Below are 13,969 nucleotides of genomic sequence, written 5' to 3'. Positions count from 1 at the left end.
AGATCATTCACCCAGGATAAACCAAGGTATTACTGGGAGAGCAGCATTCGAGAGTGAGTGAAGGAGAAGGAAGTGTAGAGAGAGTGAGAGTCTGAAAGAGAGAGAGATGAGATTTTCATTCAAGGAACAGTCCCAGGTGAGATCTTAGTGCCACACATGTGTCTGTGGTTCAGGTGGATATCCCACTTCAGGGAAGAAACATCACTCTTGTCCAAGATTCTTCAACCCTTCTTGGTGTGGCTATTGAAATGTGGCCCTTACATTCACTGCTTCACGCTGAAAGATAGGGGATATAGCCCCTGTTTGGCACCCATTTCCTTTAAAATGGCATTATGTGGGAATCAGGGTAAATGACACTGGACATTTCCCCTGATCTAAGAAGCCCCTTCACTTTAAGGGCTTCTCATGTGGCTTCCTCCATTTTCCCCTATTTTCAGTATCTGAGCTATGTGGGAAGTCGGTCTTTTTCACTAACATCTTTTTTCAACCGAGTGTTTATACTGTGGATTCCTGGGGCGCATTTTTTGAAAAACAACTTTGACACTGAAGCACCACACATGTTTTGGGAAAGAGCCATCATTATATAGAGAGCAGGTTGGGCCAGAGTGGGTATAGTCGCCTTCCCTCTGAAAATACCAGGCCAACTGGTTGCCATGGTAATAGCATGATGCTATTGGAGTCTTGCAACTCAAATTCCATTCTGGGAGATTAGAGGTGCATGTTTTGCCCCATGTGTGAAATACTGACCTTCACACTTAGAAGGTTGGACAATTGTCACCCTGTGCTGTTTTTCTGGTGGTAGGTAGATACTGATGTAAACTATGACCCATAAGATGTGTGGCACATTTTGATGAAACAATATTATTTCCAATTTTAGCCTCATGGCCACCACTCTTATCATTATACCAAGTTAGATATGGATAATACAGGCTTGCGGTTTGATCATCATTTATCTTAAAAGTATATCTTGTCCTGCACTTGTATGAGTCAATCACCAAAATTCTTTCATAAATGTGAAAAAATACTCGTGCATAATTGTATTTTTTAATATGTTATCCCAGGGGCCAAACACGGAAAATATGCCCCTCTGCCTTAAAACAAGCAGGAGGCACTTGATATCATACCTGAAGAAGACATTCAAAAGGGGGAAATTACAGCTCCTCTCTTCTGAATGTATATGTCAATAGCTGAAACCAAAGTCTAGCACTCTAAATGCAACTTAATGTTAGAAGCAATTGAAACTGTGCTAATTCAACTGGAGATCCAGTGATGATAGGCACAAGCCCTCTCTCTCTTTGGATGCTGGCATGTAGTGTGTTGACAAGGGCCAGTGCCTTTTGTTTGTTTTGGCCACAATTGTAAGGAATGGAAGGAGGGTCTTCTCTTGCAACCACAATGAGCACTGTGGTGAGGTCTTCAAGTGGAGTGTTTTGAGGGTTCTCTCTTGGTGGAGTGGGGATTCTGTCCGTGCAAATCAAGGTTCTACAGTAGGAAGAGTAGTGTTCCAAATAGAGACATATTTGCATGACTAAAATATGCTCTCTGACACATTGTCCTCAAGGACTTTGTCAAGAGAACTCATCCAGGCCATTGGTCAAGGGTGCTCAGACTGGGGTTCAGATGTCATTTTAGTGAGACATGAAGAGTCACAGACTGCATTTCCTAAATCCCCCAAGCATGAGTCAAGGTGTCCACTTCCCAGTAAATTCAGAAGACCTGATCATACATGTGTGGTCTGCTTCAGGTAAGAAAATTTTGCTTGAGCTCTCATGTGAACGTGGTTGAAAAAGTTTTTATCTCTGTGTCAAATTTGGGATCACATGGACTGCAGTAGACATGAGGTGGTCGGCAGGTCACTGTGAAGTCCTGACAATGGAAAGATTGGGTGAGGATGTCCTGGGACATAATGTATGTCTATTCCTACAGAGCAGTTAATTCTGGACCACCACTTGTAGTTTCAGTTGTGGATTCCAAGACGGAGGGAAAAATTGGGGAAAGAATTAGACTGCTCTCCTGGTAGAGATATTTTCTCATGAATCACACCAGAAAATCTTGGGATAGCAGGGTTAGTAAATAGAAATAGGGAATGAGAGAAATAGAGAAAGAAAGCAATAGTGTGAGAGAGAGATAGAGAAAGAGAGAGAAAGATGTTTTTGATTCAAGTCTGAGTCTAGCGCAAGAACTCAGCACAAACATGTGTTAGCTGCTCAGGTGGATATCCTACTTCATGAAAGAAATAACATCATTGTCTCAGATACTTTACACATTATTGTCATGATTCTTGAAATGCGTCTGTAAAATTCACTGATTTCTGAGGGAAAATCGTGGATAGAGGCACTGTTTTTCACAATTATCTTATAAAATGGAATTATATGGGGATCCAGTAGAAGTCAGGAGATATTTCCCCTGAACTGAAGCAACATTCCTATGATAAGGGATTCTCATGTTGTGCTCCTCATCACTCATTCCTTGGTTTCAGTATGCAGTCTATTTGGGAAGTCGGTATTTTTGGCTCGCATATTTTATTTTCCAAATGAAAGGAATTCTGTGTTATTCTGGATACAGTTTTTGAAAAAAAAGAATGACCCTGAACTGCCACACAGGTCCAGGGAAACAGGCACAATTATATAGAGAGCAGGTGGGACTATATTGGAAAGAGTTATCTTCTTTCTGGAAGTTACAGGCCAACCAATATTCATGGCAATGGGATGAAGCCCATTCAGCCTTGTTTCACACCTGCCACTCTGTGAGATGAATGGTGCATGTTGGGAGAGATGGGAAGCTCTCACTCTCACACCTCAAGGCTTGGGCAACCTGAGCTGTTTTTCTGGAGGTGTGTTGATACTGATACATTGTTCCATCAGATGGGTGGTACATTTTGACCAAAAATATTACCTCCATATTTATTCTCATTGCGACCACTCTCATCAGTCTTCCATGAGATACATCAGTTTAACAGTCTTGAATTTTCATCATGGTATATCTTAAATTGACCTGTGAGCCAACCACCTTAATACTTTTCCTAAATGTGAAAAAAAAGATTCATGTCTAATGGATCTTTTACACAGAAAATCCCAGAGCACAAACATGGAAAACATGCCTCATTTCCTTCAACAAAGCACAAGGCCCTTGATGTCTCTCTTGAAGAAGACATTCCAAAGGGGTAAATTACAGCTCCTCTATTCTGAATGTACATTCCAAGAGCTGAAATAATGCTTGCTGTCCAAAGCAAAGGAATATTTACCAAGAATGAAACAGGTATAACTCACGTTGGGTAAAATCTTGTACTGCACTCCTGGCTAAGAGATATTTCTAGGAAAAACCACAAAATCTTGGGGTAGCAGGATTCAAGAGATAGAGATCGAGAAAGGAGATTTTTATTCAAGCAAGATTACAGGGCATGATGTTTCAGTGTTCAGGTGGATATCCAACTTCAGGGAAGATACATAGCAATTATCCAGCATTCTTCAATGCTTATTGGCATGACCCTTGAAATGTGGTCCTAAAGTTAACTTCTCTCCCCTGGAATATAGGTGTTAGACACTACTTTGGAAACCATCCTCTCTCAAATGGCATGATTTTGGGATAAGTGTAAAGGACAGCAGGTATTTTGTCTGAGCCTAATGGCCATTCATATGTAAAAGGCTTCTCATGTTTTGTTCTTCCTCACGTTTTCCTTCTTATAAGAACCCGGTGTGTTTGGGAAGTGTGGCTTTTTCACTCACATATATTATTTTCCAAATGAAAATAATACTGTGTGGTTGTTGGATGCAGTTTATGGAATAAAATTTTGCCCTTGAATTTCTACACCTATCCAGGGAAACAGCCACAATTATGTAGAGAGCAGGTGGTCCAAGAGTGGGCATAGTGGCCTTCCCTCTAAAATTTCCAGGCTAACTGGTTGCCATAGTAATGACATGTTGTCATAGAGTCCTGTGTCACAAATTCCACTCTGTGAAAATAGAGGTGCATGTGGGGCAGCGTCTTGAGGGTTGGACGATGGGCATCCTAAAATGTGGATCTGTAGGTATGTTGATTCAGAGGTAGAAGATGTTTCATCAGATAGGTGGTATACCTCCATCTTTATTCTCATGGCCACCAGTTACATCATTCAATGGAGCTCTATATCTATTACTCAGGTTTGTTTGATCCTGTTTTATTTTAAGGGATCACTGAGCCAACAACCTCAAGTCTTTTCCAATATGTGAATAAAAGAATACTGGTTTATGGCTGTTGTAAAAAAATATTCCAGAGCAAAAACATGGAACACAGGCCTCTGTGACTTCAGCCAAGCACAAGGCCCTCGATGTCACCCCTCAATCAGACATTCAAAAGAGGGAAATTACAGCTATACTCTTCTGAATATGCATGTCACCAGCTAAAACCACATGCTGGCAGTGCAATTGCAAAGGAATGTTAACATAGAAAGAAACTGGGATATTCCAGGTTAGATATACACCAGTTAATGAGCAGAAGCCCTCTCTCTCTTTGGGTGCTGGTTTCTAGTGCAGTGACCAGGGTCAGGGCCGGAAAGTCAGTGGTGTCTCCATTATTAAGAAGTGAAGCAGGTACTCTCTCATGAAACTCCATGTGCCCTGGCATGAGGTCATCATTTTGAGGGTCTTGAGGAATTCGTCTTGGATGAGAGGGGATTCTGTCCCTCCCAATTGACAGTCTGGGGAATTATGAGGATTTCCCAAATAAACACTGGGTTTGGGTCTCAGAAGTCTTGCCAGCCCTTTGTCAATGTTGCTCAGACTGGTGTTCAAATGTCAATTCCATTAGGCATGAAGAGTCACAGACTAGATTTCCTAATTCCCCAGAGCACTAGTCGGGATATCCACCTCCCCAGCCAATCACCAAGATGTGATCATCCAGTTGTGGCTTGATGAAGTAAAGCTGATTCTTGCTAGTGCCCTCATGTGAATGTGGTTGAAAATGTTTTCATCTCTGAGTCAAATTTGGGAACCAAGTAAATCACAGATCACATGAGCTCATCAGCGGGTCACTGAGAACACCTAACAATGGGAATAGTGTGGGTGGATGTCTTGTGTTGGAATGTCACTATTTCTACAAAGGATCTCTTTCAGGACACCTATTTTATTTTGGATTTTGGATTGGAAGACAGTAGGAAAATGGTAAAACTTGCACTGCAATGCTGGCTGAGATATTTTCTCCAGTATCCTCCCAGGAAGTCCAGAGGCAACAGGATTCCAGAGAGAGTGAGAGGGAAGTAGATAAAGGATACACAGGGAGATAGAGAGAGACAAAATACTAGAGAATGAGAGAGCTAGGGAGAGGGAGAAAGGGGTTTGGATTCAAGTTGTAGTCCAGGGAAGAGCTCAGCTCTGAGCAGGTGTCAGTAATTCATTGTGGATATTCTACTTCATGGAAGAAACAGCACAATTTTCCCAGATTCTTCACTCCTTATTGGTGTGATTCTTGCAATATTGCAGTAAAATTTGCTGCTGACCACTGGAAAGTAGTGTTTACAGCCCCTGTTTGGCACCCATTTCCTCTAAAATGACATGATGTGTGGATCAGGCTTAAGGACAGTAGACATTTTCCCTGAGCCAAAAACCTATGAATCTCATAGTTTGTTCTTCCTCACTCTTTCCTTATTTCATGATATATTCTATTTTGGAAGTGGGTCTTTTTTTTGCATATATATACATATTCAAAATGTGAGTAATACTGTGTGTTTCTGGGATGCAGGTTTTGTAATAAAATGTTGACCCTGAACTGGCACAAATGTCCAGGGTAACATCCACCATTATAACGATAGCAAGTGGGCCCAAAGTGGGCAGAGTTGCCTTCTGCCTGAAAGATCCAGGCCAACTGGTTGTCATGGCAATAACATGATGCCCATGGAGGCTTTCAACCCATTTGCCCCTCTGTGAGAGGAGAGGCATTGTTGGGTGGAAGGTGGAAGCTCTCACCCTCACAGCTAGAGAGTTGGACAATGGGATCCCTGAGCAGCTGTTCTTGAGGTATATTTACACTGATCTAAATGCCGTTCCATCAGATGGGTTGTATATTTGACCAAAAATATTACCTCCATCTTTATACTCATGGCCACCGCTCTCATCAGCCTAATGAGCTAGACATCTATTATACAGTCTTGCTGTTTGATCATGGTACATTTTAAAAGAACCAGTGACCAAAAACCTCAAATCTTTTCCTAAATATGAAAAAAGATTTTTTAAGTGGCCATGTTATGCACACAATTTCAAAGCACAAACAGATAAATCAGGGCCTCTGTCTTCGTCAAATCACAAGACACTCAGTGTAACCCCAGAAAACATTCACAAGTAGGACATTACAACTTCACTCTATGGAAGGAAGGTCTCTCTTTTTACCTTCTGTGTGCCATGGCATGAGGTCTTTTTGAGGTCCTGTGGGATCCCTCTTGGTGGAGATGTTACTCTGTCCCTGCAAGTCAAGGGTCAAAATAATGATGAGAAATGTTGCAAATATATATTGGGTTTTGGTGACAGAAGTCTTGCACCTTGGCCCATTGTCAGCCATGTGTTGCTAAGGTCGCTCAGACCATTTTTGGAAGCAAATTCAAGGAGACACAAAGAGTCACAGACCTCATTTTCTAAATCCCCCAATCAGCACTCCCCAGTGAATCCACAAGAACTTATCATCCAGGTGTGATCTGGGGCAGTAAATGTGATTATTTATAGAGCACACATGTGAATGTGGTTGAAAAGGTGATGATTTCTGAGTCAAATTTGCAACAAAGAATACCACAGTACACATGTAGTGTTTAGTGGGTTACCATGAATGGCTGACAATGGGAAGATTGGGGGCAGGTTGGCCTAAGTTGGAGCGTCTATAATTCTACGCATGAGTTCTTTATGGAGGAACAGTTATATTTGGGATTGGGAAATTGAAGATGGAGGGAAAATGTAGGTTAAATACTTGGACTACTCTCCTGGCTGATATATTTTCTCCTGGATCATCCAAGGAAATCTTGGTTCAACAGTACATGTGAGAGTGAGAGAGGAGAGAGAAGTGGAGAGAGATAGCGAGACAGACAGACAGCCAGAGAGACAGACAGTAGTTATTGGTTCAAGTTGGAGTCCAGGGAAAGAGCACAGCATGGAGCAGGTGTCAGTCATTCAGGTCGATATTGCATTTTAGGGAAGAAACAGAAAACTTGTCAGTCTTCTCTCCTTATTGGAGTGACTCTTGAAATGTAGCCATAAAATTCTCTGCTGTCCGCTGGAATGTAGGGATAAGAGCACCATTGTGGACCAGTATCCATTAAAATGGCATGATGTGGGGATCACGGTAAATGACTGAAGACCTTTTCCCTAAGCAATAAAACAACTTACCACACAAAGTCATCCTCATCTTGTGTTCATCCTCACTCTTTACAAGGTTTCAGGATTCAGTCGATATATGAACTGGGTCTTTGTTGCTCACATATATTCTTTTCAACATGAGAGTAATAATGTGTGGTTCTGGGATGCAGACTTGACATAAAATGTTGACAGAGGACTGCTGAACGTGTCCAGGGAAACAGCCACAATTCTATAGAGGATGTAGGCCCAGAGTTGGTGGCATTGTCTTCCATCTGAAAGTTCGAGGCCAAGTAATTGCCATGGCAATGGGATGTTGCCCATTGAGTCTTGTGTCAAAACTGCCACTCTGTGAGATGAAAGGTGTGTGTTGGGCAGCAGGTGGGAAGATCTCACCTTCACACCACAAGGTTTTGAAGATTGGCAATCTGAGCTGTTGGTCTTTAGGTATGTTGTTACTGATCTAAATGATCAAATTGGTGTTTCATATATTATCATAAGATAAATATCTCCATTTTAGCCTTATGGTCAATATTTTCATCAGTCAGCCAAGCTAGAAATTGATTATACAGCTTTGCAGTTTGATCATGGAATATCATAAATGGAGCAGGGAGTAGGCCATATAATATAATTTCTTAAATGTGAAAAAGTAACATTTGTCTTATGGCAATAATGAAAAGGTTATCACGGAGAGCAAACGCGGAAAACTTGCCCATCTGCTTCCACCAAGCACCAGGTTCTAGCTATCCCCACTGTTAAAGACGTTAAATATGAAGAATTCACAGCTCCACTCTCCTGAGTGTATAAGTCAATAGCTGGAACCACATGCTAGACATCCAAAGGCAAAGGAATTTTAAACAGAGAATGTAAGTGGGATATCCAGGTGTTGTGCACAAGTCCCCTTTCTATTTGGGTGCTGGCAAGTAGTGTGGGGACCAGGGCCAGTGCTGAATTATCAATGATGTCCACATTTGTAAGAAAGGGAAGGTGGGTCTCTCTCTCTTGAACTTCTGTGAGCCTGGGGGTGAAGTCTTCGTGTTGAAGTTTTTGTGGGTTCCATCTTGGAGGAGAAGGGACTCTGTTCCTGCAAGTCGTGGGACTCAAGAAGGATGAATTTTCCCCCATAATCGACTGTGTTAGGGTGAGAAAAATGTTCCTATGCAGCCCATTGTCATCCAGGCATTGGGCAAGTTTACACATACTGGTGTTCAAATGCAAAGGCAGAGAGACCTGAGGAGTCACAGACATCTATTCCTAAATCCCCCATGAACTAGACCAATACTCCACCACCCCAGAGAATCCACAAGACCTAATCTTCCTTGTGTGTTATGCTTCAGGAAAGCTCATTCTTGAGACCTGATGTGATTGTGGTTGAAATAGTTTTGATCTCTGACTCCAAATTTGAATCAATTCGAATGAAATTCACAAGAGGTTGTCAGGGGGTCACAGTGAAGGGCTGATATTTGTAATACTGTGGAAGGATGGCCTGTGTTGGAATGTCTTTATTCATACAGAGGAGATATTTGTGGAACACCAATCTATTTTGGATGGGAGAAAATAGATGGAGGGAAAATATTGAGTAAAGACGTGGATGGCTCTCCTGGTTAAGATAAATTTCCAGGATCAAAGGAGGAAATCATATGGCAATACTATTCTAGAGAAATATAGAGATGGAGACAGAGGGGGGTAGATAAAGGATATTTTGATTCAAGCAACAGTCCAGGACAAGATATTAGCACTGAGGTTGTGTCAGTGGTTCAGTTGGATATCCGACTTCAGGGAAGAAACAGCACTCTTGTTAAACATATTTCACTCATTATTGGTGAGGCTATTGAAATGGGGCCCTAAAATTCACTGCTCTCCACTGGAAGATAGGGGTTACAGTCCCTGTTTGGCACCCTTTTCCACTAAAATCGCACAATGTCTGGATCAAGGTTAAGGACAGAATACCTTTTCTCTGAGCCAAAAAGCCTCTTCCCATATAAAGTCATACTCATGTTGTGTTCCTCCTCATTCTTTACTAGTTTTCAGGATCAAGTCTATATGCAAAGTGGGTCTTTTTCAGTTGCATACATTATTTTCAACATGACAGTAATGCTGTGTTGTTCTGGGATGCATATTTTAAATAAATTTTTAACCCCGAACTTCCACAAATATCCAGGGAAACATCCCTAATTCTATAGAGAGAAGGTGGCTCCAGAATTGGCAGCATTGCCTTCCCTCTAAATGTTCAAGGCCAACTGGTTGTCATGGCAATGGGAGGACAACCATTGGGCCTTATGTCACAACTGCCACTCTGTGAGATCAGAGGTGTGTTTTGGGCAGTAGGGGCAAAATCTAACCCTCACACCTTGAGGGTTGGACCAGGGGCAAACTGAGATGTTGGTCTTCATGTATGTTGATACTGAACTAAAGGCTCTTCCATCATATGGGTAGAACATTTTGATGAAATCTATTATCTCCATCTTTAGCCTCATGGCCATCACTCTCATTACTCTACCAAACAAGTAATGAATTATATACACTTCCAAGTTAACCATGGTATATCTTCAAGGGAGCAGTTATCAGGCTACATCAAAACTTTTCTTAAAAGTGAAAACAAATCTAGTGTATTATGGACATAATTAACAGCTCATCCCAGAGTAAAAACATGGATAAAAAGGCCGTCTGTCTTCACAAAGCATGATGATCTCAATACCATCTTTATAAAGACAATCAAAAGGTGGAATTTACTGCTCCACTTTTCTGAGTGTGCATGACAATGGCTGAAAATACATGATAGTACTCCAAAGGCGAAGGAATTTTAAACAGAGAATGGAATTTTTATATTTTTAGGTTAGATATCCATGGGTTTATTAGCACAAGACCACTTTCACTTTCAGTGTTGTATGGAAATGAATTGACCAGCAACAGTGCCAACATGCCAGTGGTGCCCACATTTGTAAGAATAGGAAGGAGGGTCTGTCTGGTGAACTTATTCCAGGCCGGGTATGAAGTCTTCATGTTGATGGTCTTGAGGGTTCTCTCTTGGAGGAGAGGCGAATCTGACCCTGCAAGTTGTGGGTCTAGAGAACTATGAATTTTTTCCCATAACAGAGAAGATTTGGTGACAGAAGACTTTCATTCTGGCCCATTGTCAGCCAGGCCTTCATCAAGATTACTCAGAGCGGGGTTTGAGGAAATGCAGTGGGACTGACGTGTCACAGACATCAATTCCTAAAACCCCATACACTAGACCAATTATCCACCACCCCCAATGAATCCACAAGCCCTAATCTTCCTTGTGTGCTCTGATGCAGGAAAGCTGATTTTTGATAGAGCACTGATGTGAATGTGGTTGAAAACCTTTTGATCTCTGAATCAAAAATTGAGCCAAGCATACAGCAGTTCACAAGAGGTTGTCAGGGGTTCCCAGTGAAGGGCTGATGTTTAGATTACTGGGTGGGGGGTGGCCTGAGTTGTAATATCTCTTTTTCTATGAGTGGATCATTCTGCAACACAGGCACTATAATTGATGGGGTATCATAGAGGGGAAAGATTGCATAAGGATTTGGAAGGCTCTCCTGGCTTAGATTAATTTCCAGGGTCAACAAAGGAAATCTTGTGGCAGTACTACTTGAGAGCAAGAGGGAGAAGGAGAGTGACACATAGAGAGGAGGAAATAGAGGATATTTTGATTCAAGCAACAGTCTAGGGCAAAATTCAGCACCAAGGTGATGTGACTTAGTTCAGTTGGACACCTGATGGGGAAAAAACAGGAATTTGTCCAACATATTTCACTCATTATTGGCGAGACTATTGAAATGGGGCCCTAAATTTCACTGCACTCCACTGAAAGATAGGGGCTAGAGCCCATTTTTGGTGCCCTTTTCTGCTAAAATGATATTATGTTGGGATGAGTGTAAAGGACAGTAGACCTTTCCCTTAGACAAAAATCCACATTCCATATAATGTGTTTCTCATTCTGGGTTCCTCCTCATTTGTTTCTAGTTTTCAGGATTCAGTCTATATATTAACTGGGTCTTTTTCTCTCATATGCATGCTTTTCAACTTGGGAGTAATACTGTGTGGTTCTGGGATGCTGATTTTAAATAAATGTTGACCCTGAAATGCCACACATGTCCAAGGAAACAGCCAAAATATCAGAGAGTGTGGGTGGACTCTGAGTGGGAGGAATTGCCTTCACTCAGAAGATTCCAGGGCAACTGTTTGCCACAGCATTGGTAGGATCACCTTTGAGCCTTGTGTCACAACTTCCATTCTGTGAGATTAGAGGTGTGGTGTTGTGCAGGAGGTTAGAGATCTCACACTAACACCTCAAGGGTTGGATGATGGGAACCCTGAACTGCTGGTCTCAAGGTATGTTTATACTGATCTAAAGGCTGTTCCATCAGATGGGTGGTACGTTTTGATGAAAAATATGACATCCATCTTTAGACTCATGGCCAAAACTTTCTTCAGTCTACAGAACTAGAAATCACTTATATAGGATTGCAGGTTAATCATGGTGTAACATAAAGGGAGCAGTGACCATGCCACTTTAAAATTTTCCTAAATTTGAAAAAAGTATCATATGGCCATAATTAACACCTCATCCCAGAGTACAAACACGTTAATCTTGGATCTCTGTCTTCACCAAGCATGAGACACTTGATATCAACCCTGAGAAATATAACCCAAAGGGTGAATTTACTTCACCACTCATCTGAATTTATATGTCAATATCTGAAACCACATGCTAGCATTCTAAAGAAAAGGAATTTTAAACAGAGACTGGAACTGGGATATTTCAGGGTGGATATCCACCAGTTGATAAGTACAAAACTACTTTTGTTCTTGGTGCTGTCTGATATTGTTTTGACCAGTGAAAGTGCCAACTTGTCAGTGGAGTCCATATAAGTACAATGGGAAAGAGGGTCTATTTGATGAACTTCTAAGAGCACAGGTGCATAATCTTCATTTTGCAGGTCTTGAGGGTTCACTCTTGGAGCACAGGCGACTCTGCCTCTGAAAGTCGTGGGTCTAGAGTAGGATGAGATTTTTGCAATAATAGACTGGGGTAGTTCCCGTCATGGCTCAGTGATTAACGAATCCGAGTAGGAACCATGAGGTTTCAGGTTCAATCCCTGGCCTTGCTCAGTGGGTTAAGGATCTGGCGTTGCCATGAACTGTGGTGTAGGTGTCAGACACGGCTCAGATCCCACATTGCTGAGGCTCTGGTGTAGTCCGGCAGCTACAGCTCCAATTAGATCCCTAGTCTGAGAACGTCGATATGCCGTGGGAGTGGCCCTAGAAAAGGAAAAAAAATAATAGACTGGGCTTGGGTGACTGAAGATTGCACTCTGGCCCATTAACAGCTAGGACTTGGTCATGATTGCTCAGACCGGTGTTCTGATGCAAATGCAGTGAGACATGAAGAGTCACATACATCAATTCCTAAATCCCCATGCACTAGACCACTTCTCCACCTCCCCAGCAAATCCAAAAAACCTAATCATCCTTTTGTGTTCTGCTACAGGAAAGCTGATGCTTGTTAGTGCCCTGATATGAATGTGGTTGAAAAGGTGTTGATATGTATCCAAATTTTATCCAGTTAGAATACAGTTCAAAAGAGGTTGTCCTGGGGTACAAGTGAAGCACTGATAGTTGGATTACTGGTGGGAAGATGGCCTGAGTTTGAATATCTCTATACTGATAGAGGGGCTCTTTCTGGAACTCCAAATCTATTTTTGATGGAGGATAATAAGACAGAAGGAAAATATTTTGTAAAATTTTGGAAGGCTATCCTGGTTGAGATAAATTTCCAGGATCAATAGAGGAAATATTGTGGAAGTACTATTCAAGAGAAATAGAAAGAGGGTGGGGAGGTAAAGGAGAATTTGATTCAAGCAACAGTCCACAGAAAGATCTCACTGCGAAGGTGGTGTCAGTTGTTCAGGTGAATGGATATTCGACTTTAGGGAATAAACAGCATTCTTGTTAAGCTTATTTCACTCATTATTGGTAAGACTAATGAAATATGGCCCTAACTTTCACTGATGTTCCCTGGAAAAAAGGGGTTAGAGGCCCTGTTTAGCAAACTTTTCCAATAAAATGACATGATATGGAGATCAAGGTTAAGGAGAATAGACCTTTTCCCTGAAACAAAAATCCACTTGCCATATTAAGTGATTTTCATGCTGTGTTCATCCTCAACCTTACTATGTTTCAGGATCCAGATTATATGTTAAGGATTTTTTTTCATCACAAACATACTTTTCATCCTGAGATTAATAATGTGTGGTTCTGGGACTAAGATTTTAAATAAAAAGTTGACTCATAACTACGACACTTGTCGAGGGAAAGAGACACAATTCTATAGAGAGCATGTGGGACCAGAGTGGGCAGAATTGCCTTCCCTCTTAAAATTTCAGACCATGGGATGATGCCCAATGAGACTTGTATCAAAACTGCCACTCTTTGAGATGACATTTTAGGCAGCAGATGGGAATATCTGACCCTCACACCTTGAGATTTGGATGAAGGTTAACCTGAGCTGTTGGTCTGGAAGTATGTTGATACTGATATAAAGTATGTTCCTTCAGATTGGTGTACATTTAGTTGAAAAATATTATATCCATATTTAGCCTCTTGGCCACAACTCTCATCAGTCTACCGAG

This window comes from Sus scrofa, chromosome Y, assembly GCF_054392235.1.
Source record: "Sus scrofa isolate SSC_HxYL_T2T_F1_AM1 chromosome Y, Sscrofa_HxYL_maternal_Yorkshire_Landrace_v2.0, whole genome shotgun sequence".
Taxonomy (NCBI): Eukaryota; Metazoa; Chordata; class Mammalia; order Artiodactyla; family Suidae; genus Sus; species Sus scrofa.
This window is presented reverse-complemented; position numbering follows the sequence as displayed.